The 12,271-nt window shown below is 46.6% G+C and overlaps 1 long non-coding RNA gene and 3 other non-coding genes across 5 annotated transcripts; 1 reads left to right on the forward strand and 3 right to left on the reverse strand.

The window, feature by feature from the left end:
- Positions 1 to 950: 950 nt before the first annotated feature.
- On the reverse strand, positions 951 to 1,021 carry TRNAG-GCC. The gene has a single exon. It is a non-coding gene; the product is annotated as a tRNA-Gly (tRNA).
- A 78-nt stretch (positions 1,022 to 1,099) lies between these two features.
- Positions 1,100 to 1,170, reverse strand: TRNAG-GCC. Its single transcript has one exon. It is a non-coding gene; the product is annotated as a tRNA-Gly (tRNA).
- Positions 1,171 to 1,249: 79 nt separating this feature from the next.
- TRNAG-GCC lies at positions 1,250 to 1,320 on the reverse strand. Its single transcript has one exon. It is a non-coding gene; the product is annotated as a tRNA-Gly (tRNA).
- Positions 1,321 to 1,649: 329 nt separating this feature from the next.
- Positions 1,650 to 2,812, forward strand: LOC121999841. 2 transcript variants are annotated; one of them, XR_006116812.1, is made up of 2 exons: positions 1,650 to 1,940; positions 2,013 to 2,812. It is a non-coding gene; the product is annotated as an uncharacterized LOC121999841 (long non-coding RNA). The 2 variants fall into 2 exon arrangements; XR_006116811.1 differs by having other exon boundaries at positions 2,023 to 2,812.
- Positions 2,813 to 12,271: the final 9,459 nt, after the last annotated feature.

A 12,271-nucleotide genomic window follows, 5' to 3' on the forward strand; every position in this document is an offset into this window, starting at 1 on the left:
TAATATCCAACTTTTGACTTAATTGTTGATAATTTTCCACCGAATTGAGCGCGATATAAGGCTTGTGATTACCGTCCATCATTTTCTGCTTCTGCCAAACACTTGATTGCAGATCTTAACTTGTTCGCATGGAAATCATGATACACATTTATTAATTCTTTAGGCTGAACTTAACCTAATTAACTACCAAGAAAAATGATATCAAGATTCATATATCATATATCATACTGATTTTGTTATAAATATGATAAGAGTGTTATTATTTGGCTTTGTCCATGCATGCCTTTTCTTCCATGGATATTGGATACATGCAAGGCTCTTGTTTCCTGGCTCTTGTCTGTCGAGTGAAAATTTTGACTGAAGAGTACTGGATATTGTTGAATGAGTACGGTTTAAGGTAGCCAACATTATGCCAATCTACTAAATTAAACTCTGCCTTGTGTTTGTTAGTGAGCGAATCACATATTTTGCCCATAAACCAGTTAAGTAACCTGCAAAAGAAGCCGAGATTTGCTCCCTTCTTTGCATATTGATATTGACAAGTTAGTCTGATATTTTAAAACGTTTAGGAACTAAATGTGTACTTGGGATTCTTTCATATCCGAATAAACTTAATTAAATTTTATATTTGTACACAAATGTTTCTCTGGCTCATCCAATCTTTAATCTAGCCGAGTAAATTGGGTCGATTGTCTTATTCAGATCACATAATCTTTTTAGTCTATTAATCAGTTAAAAATTCTAAACAATAATTTTATGAAGCAAATAAACGGACTCCAATAGACAGCCTCGTAATTCTTTGCTTACAGATCGGTCAGATAAACATGGAGTACTGGACTAGCACGATATCACTAGACCATCGTTGCGGATATATCTTAAGGCCAAATTATAAGGTATTAATAATTTAAAATACTGGCAAAATATCAGCCAAAAAATAATAAAGACGACGATGCACCAGCCGGGAATCGAACCCGGGTCTGTACCGTGGCAGGGTACTATTCTACCACTAGACCACTGGTGCGGATATATCTTAAGGGCAAATTATAAAATATTAATAATTTAAAACACTGCAGAATAAAAACTAAAATAAAGTTGAAGATGCACCAGCCGGGAATCGAACCCGGGTCTGTACCGTGGCAGGGTACTATTCTACCACTAGACCACTGGTGCGGATATTTCATAAGAACAAATTATAAATTATTAATAATATAAAATACTGGCAGAATAAAAATTAAAATATCATTGGAGATGCACCAGCCGGGAATCGAACCCGGGTCTGTACCGTGGCAGGGTACTATTCTACCACTAGACCACTGGTGCGGATGTTTTTCAGGTACAAATTGCTTTTGGATTATATTTTGAAGCGTCGTTGGGACTTGTTTCTCGGATTCATGTCTGTCGCTGGGTCTCAGACAGATAGCTAATTAATCAAAAATACTCATCCATCCCTTAATAATCTTTCTTGCATATTCTGTATCTGTTTTTGCTGTTCTTTGCAATTAGCAGGTTGGGTGATATGGTGAGAAACTAACTTCTGGGTGCAAATGCAATTTGTCAAGGAACTAGGATGTTCATAAATCATCTAACTCACTTCAGTGGTTGTAGTCTACAAGTATCTGATAAGGAAAAAGTTTTAGGCCTAGGGGGGATTCAAGGTCACCATCTGCAAATTGATCCCATCCTGGAAGAAGTCCAAACTAGTGGACCAACTTGTACTCCATTCTCCGCCTTCTCCAATTACATCTGTACATCGATCGCTATCATAATAGAAAATTGAGGATGAGTACCACTGGCAGAGACCATCCAATTCGGCACAAACATAAACAGATTCATCTCATCTCTTTCCCCAAAACTGATCGAGCTTCCATTGTAAACTTCTCACCATAAGCAATAGAGGGGGCACATATTTCAGAGGCGCCAAGGAACACGAAAGCGCAGAGGTAAGCCTCGATTTGTTTCTTTTGTTTGAATCCAAGAAAGTGATAAATATCTCTGCTTATACTTCACGCAAGGGGGCATCAGTGAGATTCCAGCTTGTTGGTTCATCAGTGTGAAAAATGGAGAAAACAACAGAAATGATAGATTCAAAGGAGAATAGCTGGAGAGATCTTGCATCAATATATTTCAGTGCAGAAATGTTTTTGGTACTTCTGTGGCTTGTAGCATCACTAGTATTTCTTCCACTGGTTCTGCCTCCAATGCCCCCACCTCCAATTTTGCTGTTGCTGCTTCCTGTTGGCGTACTACTAGTTCTGCTGATTTTAGCCTTGTTACCCTCTGACGCGAAGAGCATCACCTTCTCTTACATGTAGATAACACGGTTATGTTTAATCCTGCTTTTAAACATTATTAGATATTAATGATGATCCTGTCATAAAATTGGAGAGATAGGACACTGGGTTCGTGGCTGCAAGGTTGAATGAAGACTTCAGATAGGGGAAGACACTCGAGAGCAGACAAATATCAATGCTAAAAATCAAGGAAGTAGTCCCTGATGAAGGTCTTTCCCACTCAAGTCAATGTAATACCCGATCAGAAAATTAAACAGTTGCCATGTAGCAGAGCGTGTCAAGGCATATTCAAGGGTAAAACGTCTCAAAAGCATACTTTGCCATCGAAGAGGACCCCCCTTTATATACCACATCTCATAACCTTCGTAATCATGAGGTGACAGAGAATGTCAGTGTCAGAAGTTGTCAAGTAAAAGAATATGTATTTTGGTAGGCGTATAGTTACCATCCGAGGAATCTTCCATGTGTACCCTTTTTGTAACTGATGTTATTAATAATACAGTTGAAGGTGTTGGATCGTAGAGTTTCGCTAGAGGGGGAGGGGGTGAATAGCGATTAAAAGATATCGAGAATACGCAGCTGAAAAATAATGCACGAAAAAGAAAGAGTGACACAAGTAGGTTTTTTACTTGGTTCGGAGCATGTGTCGACTCCTACTCCAAGCCCCGCACACAAGGATGCTTTCGATGGACAATCCACTAGCAATTCGAAGAGTATTACAATAGTGATTACAATTGCTTTTTAAAAGAAAAATATACCGACAAAAACAAGGAATGAAAAGAGGAGCGTGTCATCGGAGAAGCGTCACAATGTTGCAGGAGGACAGGAGAGCAGATCTTGAGTTGTTGTTCTGACTCCAGCCTTGACCCTCCTTATATATGAGGTTCGGGGTGCCTTGAACCTTCAGGGCGCCTAGAACCTTCAACGCGCCCTAGATGTGACGTGGTCGAGCCAATCAGTGAGCGCCACTTGGTGAGGCGACGTTGGAATAGAATTTTGCCTCCCGGGCGCCCGGACCCCAATTTTCCAGCAGCTTCCTTCCTGCAAGAAAACGTTAGTCCAGAGTCAAACATATGATGTATATACCCTGCAAAACAAGATGTTAGCACAGTTTAAGTTTACCAAGTAGAGTATAACTTAGATTCCGTCTCTCTGCGACCGGAATCTAGTCAAGATCTCGACTTAGAGTTCCGAAATGGTTCTAAGTCAGATCGGCGCCTTAGTTCCCTTCCCGGGAACGCGTCCTCACAGTCACTCCCCTCCAGTGACTTACCTCCACTTACCCGCCAGACGTCCGGTCAACCCTTCGACCCGTCTGGGCTTCGTGCCAGCTATTCAGTCAGCCCGTCGACCTAGCTGAGCTTCCCTGCAACACTGAGTTAGCACAGTATTAACAGAATTCAAGTATAACCTAAGGTTACCTCCTAGGGTTGCCTAGCTTCACTCACTAGGACTTCCATGCTTGGCTTCACTCATCAGGACTTCCTCCACCTAGCTTCACTCACTAGGGCCCGACTTCACTCACCGGGACTTCCACCACCTAGCTTCACTCACTAGGGCCCGGCTTCACTCACCGGGACTTCCACTTTGCCTAACCTTTGGTTAGGACTTACCTTTGCTAGTCATCTAGTCCTGACTAGACTTCTCTCTTCCAAAAATTAAGTCCTATTTGGGTCAACCCTTGGTCATATTGTCAAATATCGAAACCCTAGAGGTCAATTGCACCAACAGAAGGAATATGCTGTAAGTGTCAGCTAATGGAAAATGTAGAATCACCTTCGAGGAAAGTTGTATTAAATGCTCGTGTAATAATAAAAGAATATTCTCTGACAGATTATTGTGATTCTCTGGCAATGTGGTCGCGAAAAATATCTTGACCAGATATTTAGTCGACCAGGTGTATATATAAGAGAAGAGTAATGGTAGGATGTTCGACCCTTAAGATCGCTCGAATATATGTTGTGTAATGTTGGAGATCTGATTATGAAGCAATGGGAAGCTATGTCCCCTAGGTTCAAACAGTTCTTAAGACCGATCAACCATATGCAAGGATACTTGTTTCTGAAGAATAGAGAACTTAGCCCCTGAGAGGTTCGACTGGTACTTTCAGTCAATCATCCTTATATTAGGAGGCTTGTCCCTGAAGTGATATTTGAGCTCTGAAAATCTAGTCAGATTTCTTCTAAGATTTGTCTTGTATGTTTACTTGGCGAAGATAAAAATACTAAACCTTGTAACTCCAGTCAGTTGTTTATCTGACCGCCCATATAAAGGAAGACGGGAGAATGAACAATGAAGACCCCTATATTTGACCGGTTGCTAGATTAACCCTTTGTATACTAGGCATCCAAAGCGGGTTGCTAGGTCCCCGGGTCTTGCTTGAATATTATACCCGGCTTGCCTTGTGGTTGGTCAGGAATCTCTTGAATTAGGATGGATGATGGCTGGTCAGGTATATACTAGGCGCCTTACTATAGGCGGAGAGCACTAAGCTCCTTTCATCAAACTGGGATGCTTGTTCCGACCATCGTCTTGATCTTGATGCTTCAGTCGGCGGTCAGGCTCTGATACTACTTGTTGGCGCAGCGGGGTCGACAAGAGGGGAGGGGTAAATTGCCTACAAGTCAAAGATACCCTCCTCAAAATTTTCAACTCTAAAATAATAGCAACAATAATAATAAGAAAATGAAATAAAGAAAAGAAGGAAGACTCAGCGAGTTGACTTGGTTACAACCAAGAAGGTTGTTAATCCAAGGCGGTTGAAAGAGCGCACTAAGAAAGTCTCCTTCTCTGAAGGCAGAGAAGCCTTTTACACACTTGAAGCTCAAACAGTTGCTTAGAAGTTGAATACAGAGTTGATTCAAGAGATGATTCAAGCTTTTGGACCAGGGCTATATTTATAGCCTTGGTCGGATCGCCCCAAAGGGTTCCAGGAGCCCTGGGGGGATAAAACTTTATCCCCTACGTTTCGAGCACCCGGAAGGGTTCCGGGCACCCCGGACTGTTCCGGAAGGGTGCCCCGGGCCGTTCCGGGTGCCCGAACCCATAAAGTCAACTCCGATTGACTTTTTCATCGAGGACCTCTGCTCCGGTTCAGCTCGCCTCGGTCCGGGTCTTCTGCTCTGGGTCCGCTCGCTTTGGTCATCTCGACCATCCGGAATAGGGCTCATCCGAACCCAACTTCCAGCCTTCTCCTCGAGCAGGCTTCCGTCCCGGCTTCTCGTCCCTCGAACGTCGCACACGTTCTTCTCGTCCACCGGTGTACTCTTCCGTAGTTTTTTCGTCCTTCGGACGCACCGAGCCCGTCGGCTCCCTTCTCGTGTCGTCCTTCTCGCTAGCTGCGTCTTCCGCTCGACTTCCTGCGTTCTTAAGCTCCTGCACACTTAGACATAGGGATCAAATAACAAGCAGGACCTAACCTAACTTAGTCGATCACATCAAAACAACCACGGGTCCAACATTAAGTTGTTCACATTAAGTTTAATAAAATAATACTTTATGTGATAATTTTTTCCCATATATTATAATTTGTAGAAAATGTTTAAATATTTTACAAAGAGGCCTAGGAATTCAATTGAATTGTCTAGTGTTCCCGATGGAAAGTCTACTCCTCCACCACAAGGTCCACAACCACCACCTCCTCCTCCTCCTTCTTCGTAAATTTTATTTGAAAATATTGGAAATCTTAGTAGTGAAGTAGAAATTGTTGCTGATCCTGGTTTACAAAAATTGATTGAAGAGTATGATGTTGGTGTTCAATATCATATTCGAAAAGAATAAGTTGCTATGGGTCCTTGTCAATCTCGAGGCCATATTTTTCCAAGAAAAAAATGGATAAAGATAATAGATGTTTCACAGAGGTTTGGTTTAAAGACTGTGATTGGTTAGAGTATAGTGTTTCAAAGGATAGCCTTTTGTTTCTAATGTTATCTTTTTAGACCTAGTAATATAGGGTTTGGAGGAGATGATGTGTTTACGAGATATGTTTCTTAAATTGGAAAAAAAACAATTGAAAATTTCAATGAGCATGTAGGTGGAGTTGGTAATGCTCACAATGAGGCAACAATACAATTTGAGGGTTTCAAGAATCAAAGATAAAGTGTGGAGTATTCATTTTCATCGGGGAAACATAAGATTGAAGTTGCTTATCGTAAACACCTGACTACCATTTTAAAAGTAATTCGATTTTTGTTGCTACAAGATTACCTTTTCAGGGACATAATGAGTCTTTGATATCATCCAATAGAGATAATTTTTTAGAATTGCTCGAATGGTATAGCTCAGAGTGTCCAGAAGTTGTGGCAGTTGTTGGAATGAATGCATATGGAAATAATCAAATGGTTGCCCCAAGAATTCAAAAGCAACTGGTGAATGCTTATGCAGTTGAGATCATAAATGCTATTCTAGCTAATCTTGGTGATAGGTGGTTAACTTTACTACTTGATGAGGCTCGTGATTGTTTAGTGAAAAAGCAAATGACAGTTATTATTATATATGTGAACAAACATGGAGAGGTGATTGAATGATTTATGGCTGTAGTGCATGTTGCAACAACTATAGCTACTTGTTTGAAGGAGGCAATCGACTCTTTATTTGCTAAGTATGGTTTGTCAGTGGTGAGATTGAGGGGGTTAAGGATATGATGATGCTTCAAATATGTCTGCATAATTTAATGGCTTAAAGTCACTAATAATAAAAGAAAATCCGTATGTAAGGTGAAAATCCGTACGGGTTATAGCGAGTGAATGCAGAAGATGACGTGGTAGTTAAAGTTAAGATGACGTGACAGTCAAAGTTAGTGATCCGGCGGTAACGACGGGGGACCCCCTTTGAGGGAAGTCAACGCCACGTGGAGGTCAAAGGTCAAACGACCGAAGAAGGGGATGTCGACCGGTCAGCCGAACGGGGTCTAAGTGGAATCAAAAACAAGCTGACGGGGGAGTCGGGTCTCCGACGCTCATGGTCAACAGGGTCGCCGAGGCAGAAAGCAGCAATACTGTGAACAGTCAGCAGATCACACGACCGTGAATCTCCCGAGCGGACCAGCAACCTACGACCGGCCGGAAGTGAAGGGACTACCGGGGCGACCGGCCGAACGTTCCGAACGGAAGCAAAGACACCCCGGCGGGGAGTAGGGGTTCCGACGCTCGTTGAACAAAGTCGTATGGCCGAGCGGTAGCCCGCTCGGCCGAATGCCTAAAATAATAATACTGCGAACAGTCTCTACCGAGCGCACGACCGGGAGTCGATCCGGCCCGACCAAAGGTACTTGCCGAGCGGCCGGACGTTCGGCGCAGGAACAGAAAAGACAAGGATTAAGGTACATCGGGAAACAGCTTCTAACAGCAGGCATGTTCGACGACTAGGCCATACGCAGAATCGTACGATGGAAGGTTCTGTTGTCCCATCAAAGAGATGCTCAGACTGTAGCAGTATGGTGTCAGGCAAGCCCCTCTGACAAGCCCATACTGAGGTATTCTTAGAGGACACGTATTCACCTCGGTATGTGTGCACTCGCTTCTCCACAACCCTATATAAGGGTCCTTATACTTCGCTGGAGGTACGCATTCTCTAGTATTCGAAGCCACTTCTGCATTACCTCTTGCCTGACTTGAGCGTCGGAGGGTTGTCGACGGGAACCCCTTCCTGACCCGACTTCTTTGCAGGTTCACCGGAGACCCGGGCGACCGGTCGGAGATCCACGTCAGCAATTCGGAGAGTGTCACGTGCCCAGCGTCCGTTGATTCAGCGTTCAGACAGGATCAATTTGGCACCGTCTGTGGGAATGCACCTGCATCCGAGCGGAAGCAATGGATGAAGCTGGACGACCGCACTCGGTGATGCTCTCCACGGAGGAGCTCGATGCTCTGATCGAGGCGAGAGCAGTTAAGCTTGTGGAACAGAAGCAGAAGTCGCAAGCTGAGCGGATTGAGCAACAAGCGACATCAGCATCAGGGGGCCTAGCGGAAGCACCGCATGCCACGGTTCCATTTCATCGGGCCCTATTCGCACGCCTCCTGAAGCCGCAACAGTTAATCGTGATTGAGAATCTTCATCAGACGAGGCACTCGTGCGAGACAACATAAAAGGCAAGGCCCCCCTGAGCGGACGCCTCCCCCGAGCGGATAAACCGTCAGTTTTCGGAGGCCATCCTGCGGGACCCTCTGCCAAAGCACTATGTGCCCCCGGCGATCGGTGAATACAACGGAACCACCGACCCGGATGATCACCTGCGTAAGTTCGACAACACAGCCACCCTTCATCAATACACAGATGGAGTAAAGTGCCGGGTGTTCCTTACCACCCTCTCGGGATCAGCGCAACATTGGTTCCGGAGGCTGCCAGACGGATCTATTACCAATTTCAAGGAGTTCTGCACGACCTTCCTCCACCATTTCGCAAGCAGTCGGCGTTATCAGAAGACAAGTGCCAGCCTGTTCGCCATCAAGCAAGAGCCCAGAGAGCTGCTCAGAGCTTATATCCAACGATTCAACCAGGTGACCATGGACATTCCAACGGCCACCTCAGAAACGATGATGAATGCGTTCACGCAAGGCCTCGTGGACGGGGACTTCTTCCGCTCTCTTATTCGAAAGCCGCCCCGAGACTACGACCATATGTTACACCGGGTCAATGAGTACATCAATGTGGAGGAAGCCCAGGCGGCTCGAAGAAAAGAAGTTACAACCGAGCGGCTAGCCCCTACCGAGCGGAAGCCTGTCACTCGCCAGGAACCGCCCAGAGGATCGCGGGCCGAAGCAGTCCGCTCTCACCATGCGAGGTCCCATGTCCAAGAGGTATCTGCCGAGCGGCCCAAACCAAAGAAGAAGGTATGAACCCCCATGTTCTGCTCTTTCCACCGGACTGACACGCATAACACAAGAGATTGTCGAAGCCTTCCCCTGATCGCCCACCCCGCTCCTCGGAGTAACCGTCGTCGATCACCATCATCCGACAGGCGACAGCGACATCATGAGGCCGATCGGCGGATACCCGACAGGCGACAGCAACAGACCCCCAAGCGACATCATACTCCAAGACGTGAGGACAATCCCCGAGTGCCTAGGGAGCGGCCTGGGCCGTCCGCTCAGGAAGAAGAAAATAGAAGTAACACTTCCCGAGGCGAAATCAACATCATCACTGGTGGGCCGACCGGAGGTGACTCCAACAGAGCAAGGAAGGCGAGCGTCAGGCAGCTCCAGATCCATGCGGTCGGCTGCAGCCAGGAAAGGGCGAGCAGACCCGAAATCAGCTTCGGGCCCAAGGACTTGGAGGGAGTCGAAGTGCCACATGACGACGCTCTCCTCATCAAAGCGGTAATAGCTAATTACACTATTCACCGCATTTTCATCGATATAGGAAGCTCGGTCAATATTATATTCAAAAAGGCCTTCGACCAACTGCAAATTGATCGAGCCGAGCTGCTGCCCATGACAACCCCCCTATACGGGTTTACGGGCAATGAAGTTCTGCCGGTCGGACAAGTCCGACTGGCTATTTCGCTGGGAGAGGAGCCGCTCAGAAGGACGCGGACTGCCAACTTCGTCGTGGTCGACTCTCCTTCAGCATACAATGTTATTTTGGGGCGACCGGCGCTCAGCGAGTTTCAAGCAGCCGTCTCCACCTTCCACCAGAAAATCAAGTTCCCGGTGGAAGATAAAGTCGGAGAAGTACGAGGAGACCAGCTGGCGGCTCGACAATGCTACGTCGAGATGGTCCGAGCTGAAGCTAATTCCGCTCGGAAGACGCCACGGATCGAGGTGAACGCCATAATCGAAAAACCACCCTCTTTGGTTTATGAAGAAAAAGAGGAAGTGCAGATTCACCCGACCCGATCGGAGGCCACCACATTCATTGCGGCTGATCTGGAGGCAAGCCAGAAAAAGGAAGTGATCAAATGTCTCCAGAGAAACTGTGATGTCTTCATTTGGTCGACGCATGAGCTGCCCAGAATTTCGCCCAGTATAGTGCAACACGAGCTCCACGTCCGACCGGACGCTCGGTCGGTGAAGCAAAGGAAGAGGGATTTCAGCGCCGAACAAAATGTCATTATCCGAGCGGAGGTTGAGAAGCTCCTGGAGGCTGGCCATATACGTGAGGTCCAGTTCCCGAGCTGGCTGGTGAACGTGGTACTAGTCTCCAAGCCGGGCAACAAGTGGAGAGTTTGCATCGATTTCCGGGATCTTAACAAAGCATACCCTAAGGATTTTTATCCTCTACCCCGGATCGATCAACTGGTGGATTCCACAGCCGGCTGCGAGTTAATATGCATGCTCGACGCCTATCAGGGCTACCATCAAGTGCCGCTCGCCCGAGAAGATCAAGAGAAGGTCAGCTTCGTTACAGCCGATGACACTTACTGCTACAATGTGATGTCGTTCGGACTAAAGAACGCGGGGGCAACCTACCAGCGCTTGATGAACAAAGTATTCAAGGAGCAGATCGGACGCAATCTAGAAGTGTACATGGATGATATTCTCATCAAGTATGTCCGATCGGCCTATCTTTTTAAAGACATGGAGGAGACCTTCCGAACGCTGAGGAAGTATGGAGTGAAGCTGAACCCTCAGAAGTGTCTGTTCAGAGCAAAAGGCGGGCGTTTCTTGGGCTATATAGTGACCGAGCGGGGCATCGAGGCAAATCCCAGCAAGGTGAAAGCATTACAAGATATGACGCCCCCAAGAAATCTGAGGGAAGTACAACGCTTGACCGGTCGGATAACAGCATTGTCAAGATTCATCTCGAAGACGGCCGATCGGAGCCTCCCGTTTTTCAAAATCTTGCGCAAAGCCACTAAGTTTCATTGGGATGAAGAATGCGATCGGGCGTTTGAAGAACTGAAGACATATCTGAACTCTCTGCCCGTGCTTGCCAAGCTAGCTATGGGTGAGCCGCTTTGTATTTACTTATCTTCAACCGAGCAGGCAATAGGATCGGCATTAGTAAGGACGAGCGGAGAAGAACAACCCGTGTACTTCTTGAGCCATATTTTAAAAGACGCTGAATCTCGCTACACTGAGCTCGAGAAACTGGCACTTGCTTTGGTCCTCGTCGCTCGGAGACTTCGCCCTTATTTCCTAGCGCATACAATCATCGTCCGGACAAATAGCCCATTGGGAAGAGTGCTGTTGAACCCGGAAGCGTCCGGACGGCTCATCAAATGGACAACGGAGTTGAGCGAATTTGACATTCAGTATCAACCCCGTTCGGTGATAAAGGCGCAGTCCTTGGTAGATTTTATCACCGAAGTGCAAAGGTCAGAGCTCGAAGCTATGTGGAAAATATTTGTAGACGGATCGTCCACTCGGCTCGGGAGCAGGATTGGCGTGCTATTACTCTCTCCCCAAGAAGAAATGATGCACTTATCCGTTCGGCTTGATTATAGAGACACAAATAACGAAGCGGAGTATGAGGCCCTTATAGCTAGCTTGCAGGCCGCCCGGCATGTTGGAGCCGGTCGGGTGACACTCCATTCAGATTCTCAGTTGGCCGCCCAGCAGCTCTCGGGCACTTTTGAGATTAACAATGCTTGGCTCAAACTCTACGCTGAAGCCTTCGAAAAGCTCAAGGCCAACTTCAGAGAAGTGATTATCCAGAAGATACCCCGAGCGGAAAACCAGGCAGCAGACGAGTTAGCCAAGCTTGCAAGTTCAATATCACCGGTCGTCATCCAGTAGCCAATTGAACAAGTATCCTTGGTGGCGCATATTGACCGGATGGAGGGTCTGGCACGCCCGAGCAATTGGAGGGCAGTCATCATAGAGTTACTACGCTCGGGTGCGACACTGTCCGATCGGGAGGCTGCCCAGCTGTTGAGGAGGAGAGCCGGTCGATTCACACTCATTGGAGACCAACTCTACAAGAAGGCTTTCTCCCGCCCGCTTTTGAAATGTGTGAGCTCGGAAGACGCGGCGTATATCCTCCAAGAAGTGCATCAAGGATCATGCGGAGGGCATCTGGGCGGACGATCGCTGGCTAAG

Source organism: Zingiber officinale, chromosome 7A (assembly GCF_018446385.1).
Source record: "Zingiber officinale cultivar Zhangliang chromosome 7A, Zo_v1.1, whole genome shotgun sequence".
Classification (NCBI taxonomy): domain Eukaryota; kingdom Viridiplantae; phylum Streptophyta; class Magnoliopsida; order Zingiberales; family Zingiberaceae; genus Zingiber; species Zingiber officinale.